This window comes from Lissotriton vulgaris, chromosome 2_1 (genome assembly GCF_964263255.1).
Source record: "Lissotriton vulgaris chromosome 2_1, aLisVul1.2, whole genome shotgun sequence".
Taxonomy (NCBI): Eukaryota; Metazoa; Chordata; class Amphibia; order Caudata; family Salamandridae; genus Lissotriton; species Lissotriton vulgaris.
Window position 1 is genome coordinate 690,228,841 of NC_141687.1, and position 11,124 is coordinate 690,239,964.

Here is an 11,124-nt window from a genome sequence, read left to right on the forward strand (position 1 = left end):
ATGTATGTATAGATCAATGATTCAGCAAATGTGTGTGAAAGTACTGGTATGGCTCTGTGAATGGGTTTGTGTATGGTTGTGTGGGATCAGCAGTGGGTGTATAAAAGATTCTACAATGTTATGTTATGTTATGTTATGGTAATTTTAACTTATATAGCGCCAAATCACCGTCAGGTCTCTAGGCGCTAATAATAGGTGGGTAGAAACAACAGCTGAGTGAATGGAAAATACATGTGGCGGTTAAAAATACACAGTGCTTAGGGCTTCTCTAAACAAGAGCGTTTTTAATGATTTCCCGAAGTGCAACAGATTTGATTCTTTGCGGAGAGGCTCCGGTAGTTAGTTCCAGATCTGTGGCACCAGCACAGAGAAGGATCTCCCTCCCTTGGTGGCCAGTTTGTACCGGGGACAAGACAGCAATTGTGCATTGGAGGACCTTATTGATTGTTTGGGGTTGTAAACCTCAAGACGTTCCTTGATGTAGGCGGGTGCTTGGCCATGGATTGCTTTATGAGCTGTGCATAAACTTTTAAACTTTACCCTCCGCTTTATGGGGAGCCAGTGCAGTTTGCGCAGATATGGGGAGGCATGGGTCCCTCTTGGTAGCCTAAAGATCAGTCTAGCTGTGTCATTTAGGACCACTTGTAACCTACCGGTCAAAGTTTTAGGCAAGCCCAGATAAAGGGCATTCCCGTAGTCCAATCTTGAGATTATTGTTGCAGAAACAATTGTGCGAAGCGTAGGAGTGGAGAGAAGAGGGACTAGCTTTCGTAGCTGTCTAATTAAATTTGTACAGGTCCCTACCACGGAGGAAATTTGGCTGGCCATTGACAATGGTATGAGAGGGTGCGTCAGAGATGCTGTGGATGATGTCATCACTGATGTCATCAGTTATGTCATTTGAGATGTCATCAGGGATGTCACTGACCATGTCATGAGTGATGTAATACATGAGGTCACAAGCAGTGCATTTATAGTTACCTCAGATAACTATAACTGCTGAATTTCTCTGGTTTTGTACGAGTAAAATGTCAGACTAACTATAACGTCCCTGAAAACGTGGGTTTTTTTCAGTGAATTTCTAAAGTTTTTAAAATGCTAATCTCTAAATACAACATTGTTGAAACCTGTTTTTTTCAGTGAATTAAGGTTTCTTTAACTAGAAGTCACATTTGCAGGGTGGCGGGGAAAGGAGGCTGGGCCTCCAACCAGCGTTCAGGAATTACACTGCGAAGGACTTACAGGAGCTACCAGGATGGCTTCTTGGTCCCCAAGGCCCCTCAAGAGTAAAGTAGATGTCATCCCCCAACCAGTAGTGTGCCAGGAGGCTCGTTTGCAGAGTGGTGGAGAAAGGGGAACATGGCCTCCGAAGATCTCTTAGCAATCCGTCTGTGTGGGATTTACTGGAGGTAACAGATGGGGTAGTTGACCCCCAAGGACATCCTTGGGAACCAACAACCTCTATCTCCAGTAAGACTTACACAGCAGGATTGCTGAGTTCTGATAGCATGCCACACCCCCTTTGTCCACCACTCTGCAAACACACTTCCCGGTGCACTCTTGGTTGGGGGATGAAGCCTCTTTTGCTGCTAGGGGCCCTTAGGGGCCAACTAGCCTACCTGTTACCTCCAGTAAGCCCCATACAGAGGGATTGCTGAGAGGTGGTTGCAGGCCATGCCCCCTTTCTCCACCACTCTGCAAACGTGCCTCCTGGTGCACTGCTGTTTCCGGGATGAAGTGCACTTTAGGTCTGAGGCCCTTAGGATATAAGGGGACCTCATCCTCCGACCAGCAGTGCACCAAGAGGCATGCTTGCAAAGTGTTGTAAAAAGGGGTGTGGCTTTCGACCACCTCTCAGCCTTTCCACTGTATGGGGCTTACTGGAGGTAACAGGAGGGCTATTTGGCCCCTAAGGACCCTCCGCAGCAACGGGGGCTTCAACCCCGAACCAAAAGCATGCAAGGAGGTGCTTTTGCAAAGTAGTGGAGAAAGGGGGCGGGACTTCTGGCGAGTTGCCGGTTCCTATTCTTTTTTTTTTTAGGAGAGGGGGTTGTGTGCTACTCCCTTCCCTTGGTGCTTTTGGGTCCTGTGTACCCCACCCCCCAGGGCGTGACCCATTAAAAAAAGTTTTATTTAATATAAAAGTGAGTTGGCTGCATGGTCCCACGCCATAGGCCGATATATGGCCAGGGATCCCATCCACCAGGGCTGGGCCTTTATGTGTATTTTTTTAAAGGGGAGGAGGGCTGTGTGGCCCCTCTCCCCAGGCTGTTTTTTTTAAGGGTCTGGGGCCGAACAGCCCTCCTCCCTCAGGCCAATTTCGACCTGAAGACAACATCTCCCAAGGCTGGCCACTTTGTTTTAAAATGTATTTTAAAGGAGTGGGGCCGTGTGGCCTCCCTCCCCAGGCCAATTTCAGCTCCCGAGCACCCCATCCCCCGGGTCATAGCCACGTCCCTGGGGACCGGGGTGGGATCCCTAATACCCATGCGGTCCCTGCCGGTTCCCCGCCTCCTGCGGGAGCAACCACTGCTTTTGGGCAAAGGGCGCTGCAAACATGCAGCTCCCTCTGCCCAAGAGCAATTCTGCTTCGCTTTATGGAAGCAAGAGCATTTTCCATTCTCTCGTTCCATGAAGCGAAGCAGTGTTTGATGTGGCATGGAGGGAACAGTGCTCCCACCATGCCATAGCAAACTGCAAAGTCCCATCAGTGGGCCCCGGGACATTGCTAGAGCCAACCCTGGGGGGGGCAGTCCCCAGAGCCATGTAGGGCTCCAGGAGGGGGCTGCGTGGCCCCCTTCCATCTTCTGTGTAGCACTGGGGAGGTAGTGGTTCCTAGGACCAGCAACGGACCCTCGCATTTACTCAATTTGTGCCCCGGGGAGCCGGGGGTCCCTGGGGCTTAGTGGGGTGCTCAAGCCCCTGACACTTCATTTCACATCTAGCGCGGGGAGATGGTGGTCCCTGGGGCTGCAGGGGCCACGTGGCCACCTCATTTAATGAATATAGCCTGGGGAGGTGGAGCCTCACACATTTTTTCCAAAATATCAAGCTCCAGGGAGGTGGCAGTATGGTGGGCCCCATGCCCCGCGGTATTTAATGACTATAGCCCCAGGGAGGTGGCGGTTCCATTGCTGCATGGTGGGCAGGAGCCCCCATGCATTTTTTTTAGACAAAGCCCTGGGGAGGTGGCGGTCCCCAGGGCTGCAGGTGGGCTTACATGGCCCCATGCATTTCATGAACATAGCCCCAGGGAGATGGCGGGCGGTCCCTGGGATTGCAGGGGCCCATGTGGGCCCCCCACATCATTATTTGTGGTTGCCCCAAGACCTGGCCCACCAGGGGGCTTAAAGAAAAGAAAGTGTGGGAGACCAGGCTTAGTTAAAAAAAAAAAAGTACGGTGAGAGATGCACATCAAACGAGACTCCCACCAAAAATTACATTTAAAACAAGACTTTTTTTGGCCCTGGGGTTCCCTGTGGGGCCCTCTGAGGAGGACTAGGGGGTCATGGATTTTCCACCTTTCCCCCTTTTCTTCTTTTTTTCATTCTTTTTTTACCATTGTTCTTGTGAGTCTGTTCAACCTAGTCACAAGTTGGCTGCCAACACAACCTGGTTGGAACTGCTGGGAGCCAATCAGATTGCAGACTTGGGATATATGGATATCTGATAAATGTTTAAATTTCTCAGAAACTACTGAACGGATTTACACTATTTAACAGAAAGAGTGCTTTCTGGACCAAGAGCTACCTTTTTGCCAAATGTGGTTTAATTCTGTTCAGCAGTTCGGGCTGTAGCTGTGTCTAAAGTTTCCTATGGGAATGAACATGGGGAAAACGTGTTTTGCAACCCCCCCTTTTTCTTGGCCCCTGCTTGACAAATCACCCTGAAACTTTGAACACAGGAGCTGGCCTTACCACCCCATCAGTTAAAAAACATTGCGAAGATTCGTCAAACGGCACCAAAGATATTGGCAAAAAAAAACACATTTTGAATTGAAACAAGGTCCTAAATATAACTAGCTAATAGTTAATATATATATATATATATATATATATATATATATATATATATATATATAACAGAGGTTTCAGGAATGTTACAGTTAGGAAGTAGCATTTTTTTTAAAACCGTAGAAATTCACGGAAAAAAACACAGGTTTTAAGGACGCTATAGTTAGGCTGACATCTCACTCGTACACAACCAGAGATATTCAGCTGTTATAGTTAGCTGAGCTAACTATAACTTGCGCACCCGCAATGCACTGCTGATGACATCACATATTACATCACTCATGACATGGTCAGTGACATCACTGATGACATCACTGATGACATCATCCAGTGACTGAGTGTTTCTAAAAAGTTCAAGAATGTTATATACATATATATATGCCAAGGTATATTGAAGAATGAGTGGGTGTATGAGTGATTAAACGAGTCTTAATGAATGTATGGGTGAATGACTAGTCTGTGTGAATGTGTGTATCAGTTTGTCAGTTGGTGTGTAAGTGGCTGCATGGGATTCGTGAGTAGATATATGAGTGTCGATATGGGTTATTGATTAGTTATCTGAGTACCTGTATGGGTTCCTGAGTGTTTGTGTGGTTGAGCGAGGGTGTTTGTGACTCCCTGCATAGATATATGAGTGAGTAAATCTCTGAGTGCATGGGTTCCACTGCGCCCTCACCGGCGTGGTCGCCCCACGATCCCCGCTCCTGCTCCTGTGCCTGTGCTCCTGTGCCCTCCTGCTGCCTGTGGCGCCCGATCACCATCGACGCCTGCTCCCGGCGCCCCAGGGCCGCCCCAGGGCCGCCAGAGAAGCCTGCACCCGGTTTTCCCACCACCGCTGCCTGCCTGCAGACCCGCCCCCCCGCCAGCCGATTGGCTAAGATGCTCCCGCCTCCCAGCTGACCCTCCCTCACGGCTCCCTTCTTAAGGGGACCCTCTACTCCCGTTCAGGAGCAACCACTGCGCCCTCACCGGCCTGGTCGCCCCACGATCCCCGCTCCTGCTCCTGTGCCTGTGCTCCTGTGCCCTCCTGCTGCCTGTGCTGCCTGATCACCATCGACGCCTGCTCCCGGCGCCCCAGCCGCCGCAGGGCCGCCAGAGAAGCCCGCACCCGGTTTTCCCGCCACCGCTGCCTGCCTGCAGACCCGGCCCCCTGCCAGCCGATTGGCTAAGACGCTCCCGCCTCCCAGCTGACCCTCCCTCACGGCTCCCTTCTTATGACGCCCCCAGAGCGACCGCGCAGCGGACGCGCGCAGCGGGAGCACCGATTGAGCGCCGAAGGTGCACCAAAGGTAAGCCCGTCTACGCCCGTCCGTGCCTGGACCGCGCCCAGCGCCAGGACCCCTGGCCCCCGCAGACACCAGCCCACCCGCCGGACGTATGACGCCGCCACCCTCACCGCACTCAACGCCGGCCGATTCCCGGGATGCTACCGAGCAACCCCAAGACGCACCCACGGACCCTTCAGCTGCCACGCCTGCAAGTTCTCCTGCATCCGGACCTGCCCCACACTAGCACCCGCCAAGCCGAACACCAGCAGCAACCACCTCAAGTGCATCCTGCGCAACACCCGCTCCGTCCAACGACACGCAGTCCAACTCTGGAACCTCATCGACACCACAGCGCCTGATGTTGCCTTCCTCACGGAAACCTGGATGAACGCCTCCTCAGCGCCCGACATCGCCATCGCCATCGCCATCCCGGAGGGCTACAAGATCACCCGGAGGGACCGCACCGCCAACCAGATGGGAGGAGGCATCGCCATCATCCACAGGAACACCATCCGCATCACGGCCAACACCAACGACACCCTGACAACCGCCGAACACCTACACTTCCAGATCCACACCGACCCCGAGACCACCCTCAGAGGCACCCTGATCTATCGACCCCCGGGACCACGCGCACCATTCAGCGAAGACATCACCGACTTCATCAGCCCGCACGCCCTCCCCTCCGCTGACTACATCCTCCTCGGGGACATCAACTTCCACCTGGAGAACAACAACGACCGCAACACCACCACCCTGCTGGACAACCTCGCCAACCTCGGACTCAAGCAGCTGGTGACCACCCCCACCCACCTCGCAGGACACACACTCGACGCCGTCTTCTCTTCTAGCAAAGACATCGCCTTCAGCCACGCCACTGCACTCCACTGGACGGACCACAGCTGCATCCACTTCACCTTCAGAAGAACAACGATCCACCACCACCAGCAACAGGTTGCTCGAAGAAGCTGGAACAAGATCACCGCAGACCAGCTCGCCGCCTCCCTGAGCCAGCACCCTCCCGCCTGCTCAGCGAACCCCAGCCAGGCCGCCAACAACCTCACGAAGTGGATCAGCAACTGCGTGGACGAACTCGCCCCACTGAGAACCCCGCCCAACAGACCCGGCTGCAAGAAGGCCCCATGGTTCACCGACGAACTCAAGAGCTCCAAGAAGAACTGCCGAGCCCTCGAGAAAGCCTGGAGAAGGGAGCCAATACTGGACAACATGACCACCCTCAAGCTCGCCACCCGTAAGCACCATCAACTGATCCGCGCCACCAAGAAAACAGCATTCAAAGACCGGCTGGACAACAACGCACACAACTGCAAGGAACTCTTCAACATCGTGAAAGAGCTCTCCAACCCCAGAGCCGAGTCCAACGACATCACCCCATCGCAAGACCTCTGCAACTCCCTCGCCTCCTACTTCCACAACAAGATCGCGGACATACACAACAGCTTCAACACACAAACAACGCTCCCCACGACCACGCCAATGCCCCCTACCACCACCCTCAGCGCCTGGACACCGATCAACACAGAAGACACCATCCGCATGATGAAATCCATCCACTCCGGATCTCCTACCGACCCCTGCCCTCACCACGTCTTCAACAAGGCCGATGCTGTCATCGCATCCCACCTGCGGGACATCATCAACACCTCCTTCGACACCGCCACCTTCCCTGAGAGATGGAAGCACGCCGAACTCAGCGCTCTACTAAAGAAACCAACAGCGGACCCCACCGAACTCAAGAACTACCGCCCTATCTCGCTCCTCCCGTTTCCAGCCAAAGTCATCGAGAAGACCGTCAACAAACAGCTGGCCACCTTCCTAGAGATGAACGGATCCCTCGACCCCTCGCAGTCTGGCTTCCGAGCCAACCACAGCACCGAGACCGCCCTCATCGCTGCCACCGATGACATCCGAACCCTGCTCGACAACTGAGAAACAGCGGCCCTCATCCTCCTAGACCTCTCCGCAGCATTCAACACTGTCTGCCACCGCACCCTAGTGCAGCGCCTCAGCAACGTCGGAATCCAGGAGAAGGCACTGGAATGGATCATCTCCTTCCTCGACGGAAGGACACAGAGAGTTCGCCTACCACCGTTCAAGTCAGAGGCCACCGAAGTCATCTGCGGCGTCCCCCAAGGATCCTCGCTCAGCCCCACTCTCTTCAACGTCTACATGAGCCCCCTTGCGGCCATCGCACGCCAACACAACCTCAACATCATCTCCTACGCCGACGACACCCAGCTGATCCTCTCCCTGACCAACGACCCCGCCGCCGCCAGAGCCAACCTACACGAAGGGATGAAAGACGTAGCCGAGTGGATGACGACGAGCCGCCTGAAACTGAACTCAGACAAGACGGAAGTCCTCATCCTGGGCTCCTCGCCCTCTGCCTGGGACGACTCCTGGTGGCCCCCCGCCCTGGGCACCGCACCCAAACCGACTGACCACGCACGCAACCTGGGCTTCATCCTAGACTCCTCCCTCTCCATGACCAGACAAGTCAACGCCGTCTCCTCGTCCTGCTTCAATATCCTGCGCATGCTACGTAAGATCTTCCGGTGGATCCCCACTGAGACCAGGAAGACGGTCACCCAGGCCCTCGTCACCAGCTGACTGGACTACGGCAACGCCCTCTACGCCGGAACCACCGCCAAGCTCCAGAAAAGACTCCAGCGGATCCAGAACGCCTCAGCCAGACTCATCCTCGACATCCCCCAAAGCAGCCACATCTCCGGACATCTGAGAGACCTGCACTGGCTCCCCGTCAACAAGAGAATCACCTTCCGTCTCCTCACCCACGCACACAAAGCCCTACACGATCAAGGCCCGAGTTACCTCAACAGCCGCGTCAACTTCTACGCTCCCAAACGCCATCTCCGATCGACCAGTCACGCCCTCGCCGCCGTCCCCCGCATCCGAAGAGCGACAACAGGAGGAAGGTCCTTCTCCTACCTGGCCGCCAAGACCTGGAACTCCCTCCCGTCCGACCCGCGCCTGACCCAAGACCACCTCTCCTTCAGGAAGAAGCTCAAGACCTGGCTGTTCGAGCAGTAGCAGACCCCCCCCCCCATGCGCCTCGAGACCCTCCGGGTGAGTAGTGCGCGGTATAAATGTCTTGATTGATTGATTGATTGTTCATGAGTGCATCTGTGAGGGACTGTATGGTCGAGTGAGTGTGCATATGGCTGTGTCGTTGAGTGATTGGATGTCTCAGTGGTACATGGGTGAGTAACTGCATATGTGAAAGGTAGTTTATCTGAGTGTTGGAGTATATATGTGAGTGAGTGATTGTGAGTGGCTTTATTGGTGAGTGCATGCTTGTGTCAGCGGCTGTATGGAGAGTAAGTATTTGTTAGTTTTTATATGAGTAGTGAGTGTGTTTCTGTATGAGTAAGTGGATGTGTGATTGAGTGGTTGTATGTGTATATGAGTGAATATATCAGTTGCTGTATAGTAAGCATGGGCGGAAAATCCGTTTCGCTCGCGGATTTTGCGGATTTTCGGTAAATTCGCAATCCGCGAGATTCGCGAATCTCCCGCAAAATCCGCAAATCCGCGAGCAGCGGATTTTGCTCGCACTGTTCGCGTGAGTTCGCGGCTTCCCAGTACAACTTCGCGCCCTGCGAATAAGTGCAAAATTGCAGAAATACGATCTTAGCAAAACTGAAACTACTTACCAGGTTCAAAAGTTCAGGTTCATCATTAGTAGCCATTTCCTGTAATGCTTCCTGAGGGGCCCCTCCAGAGTTCAGTTGCCAGTTGCAACTATTATGTGACCCTGCTCTGAACCTCAGAATAGTTACACATATGCCACAAAGGTCCTGAATTACAGCTAAGGGAGACAAGCAGGAGCCAGGCTGGAAGTTCAAATCCATTAATCAGCCCCCAATTCATTATTGTCAGTTGGGGCAGGGCAGGTGTTGTAACTAATTTTGCAACAATGAAAGCACTTAGCAAGTGCAAAAGATCACTAATCAGGAAGCACTAAGGAAGCAGGCGCCAGCTAAAAAAATATTCTGTGACACATTAATCAGCCCCAAATTAATTCAGGTCACTTGAGGCAGGGAAGGTGTGCTTGCGTTGCCACAATAATGTACACTGACTGGACAACCAGAGGGTGCTGTGATGAAACAGAGGGTGGCATGGGTGGGCCAGAGGGTGGCATGAGTAGTCAGAGAGTGGCAGTGGTGACAGAGAGTGGCAGTGATGAAGAAGAGTGTCCCAAACAGGCTGGACACGTAGAAACAACAAGTTCGCGAAACTTGCGACCCGACAGGTAAGTTCGCAATTTGCGAAATTGTACAAAACCCTCGCGAACTGGCAGAAACCCGCGCAAACACAAAAAAAAATCCGCAAATTCGCGAGAATTCGCGGATTTTGTGGATTGCGAGTTCGCAAATCCGCAAAATTCGCGAACGCGAGATTCGCAAAATTCGCCCATGCTTACTGTATAGGTGAGTGACTGGCTGTATGATTGCCTGTGTTGGGGCGTGAATGTAACAAAAAAAGACACAAAACATTTTTTTGCAGGGGAGTCCCTGTCACCAACGTGTCCACATTTCCATATCTGGGGGTAATATTTGACCAGAAAGGAACTTGGGGCCCTCAGATAAGAGCAAAAAGATTGGCGGTAATAAGATCTTCTTCAGCGGTATTGGGCTTTGCTGGGAAGCTAGGGGCTAGGCCCATGCAAGCTCTCTTGAAAATCTACAAGAGCAGACCAGTTGCCATAGCGGCTTATGGTTCCCAATTGTGGGGATACGTAAATCTTGATCTAATTCAGAGAGCAGAAAACAGATTCATTAGATCTCTGCTCTCAGTCCCGCAATCCACCCCAACGTATTCTATCCATAAGGAGGTGGGTTTGCCTTATCTGTCTGATACCCTGAGCCTTGCTCCGTTAACTTTGTGGCTGAAATTGTGGACAAATGATGACCTACCTCTGAACCACAAGATCTTGCACGATGTCTTATCCTTGGATAAACACACCAGTATCCCATGGTTGGCATACGTAGCGAAAACCCTTGCAGATCTGGGTCGCCCAGATCTTTTTTCATCTCCGGAAAATATTAGAAGACAGGATATAGTAAACATCAAAAAGTTATTTAGGGATAGGCAGGAAGCACGGAGGGAGGACCCCGAATTGCTGAAACCTGCAGTAAGGGCACATAAACTCCTGGTTTGTACATCCTCACTCGCCCCCTACCTGAACTTTGTCACATTCCCATATCACAGGTTTTTATTAACAAAGTTTCGATTTAATTTGATACATTTTTATCTAGGTTCATTTAAGACTTGGCAGAAGCCTGAGCAGGCCCCACCGTGCTGCTGTGACAACTTTTCGGTGCAGGATACTTTGCACTTTGTTATGTTTTGTAGTATATACCACGAGCAGAGAAAGAAATATTTGTTGCCTATTTTGAAAAAAGCTGGTTTTGTCCAAGTAAGACCAGCCCTGCTCTTTCTACAACTCCTACCTAACATACATATTACTTTTTGCATGGCAAACTTTCTGGTAGCCGCAATGCGGGCGAAATCTGTCAGCCAAAGCCTACCTTAAATCTTTTTTAGTCGTTTTAGGATGTTTATGTGCTAGATCTGTATAGAAATATTTTATCCATGTTTAAAATTTTCTTCCTGTTTGTTTATTAGGATCTTCTTTTTGGGAAATGTAAATAGATGTACAGTATGTATTGCATTGTAAAGTAATTGTTTTTCTTTTATGTTCTTTGTATGACTTGTAATAAGTCGAATAAAGATATTCTGACTGACTGACTGACTGATTGCCTGTGTGGGTGTGTAGTGTAGTTCCTATATTCCCATTA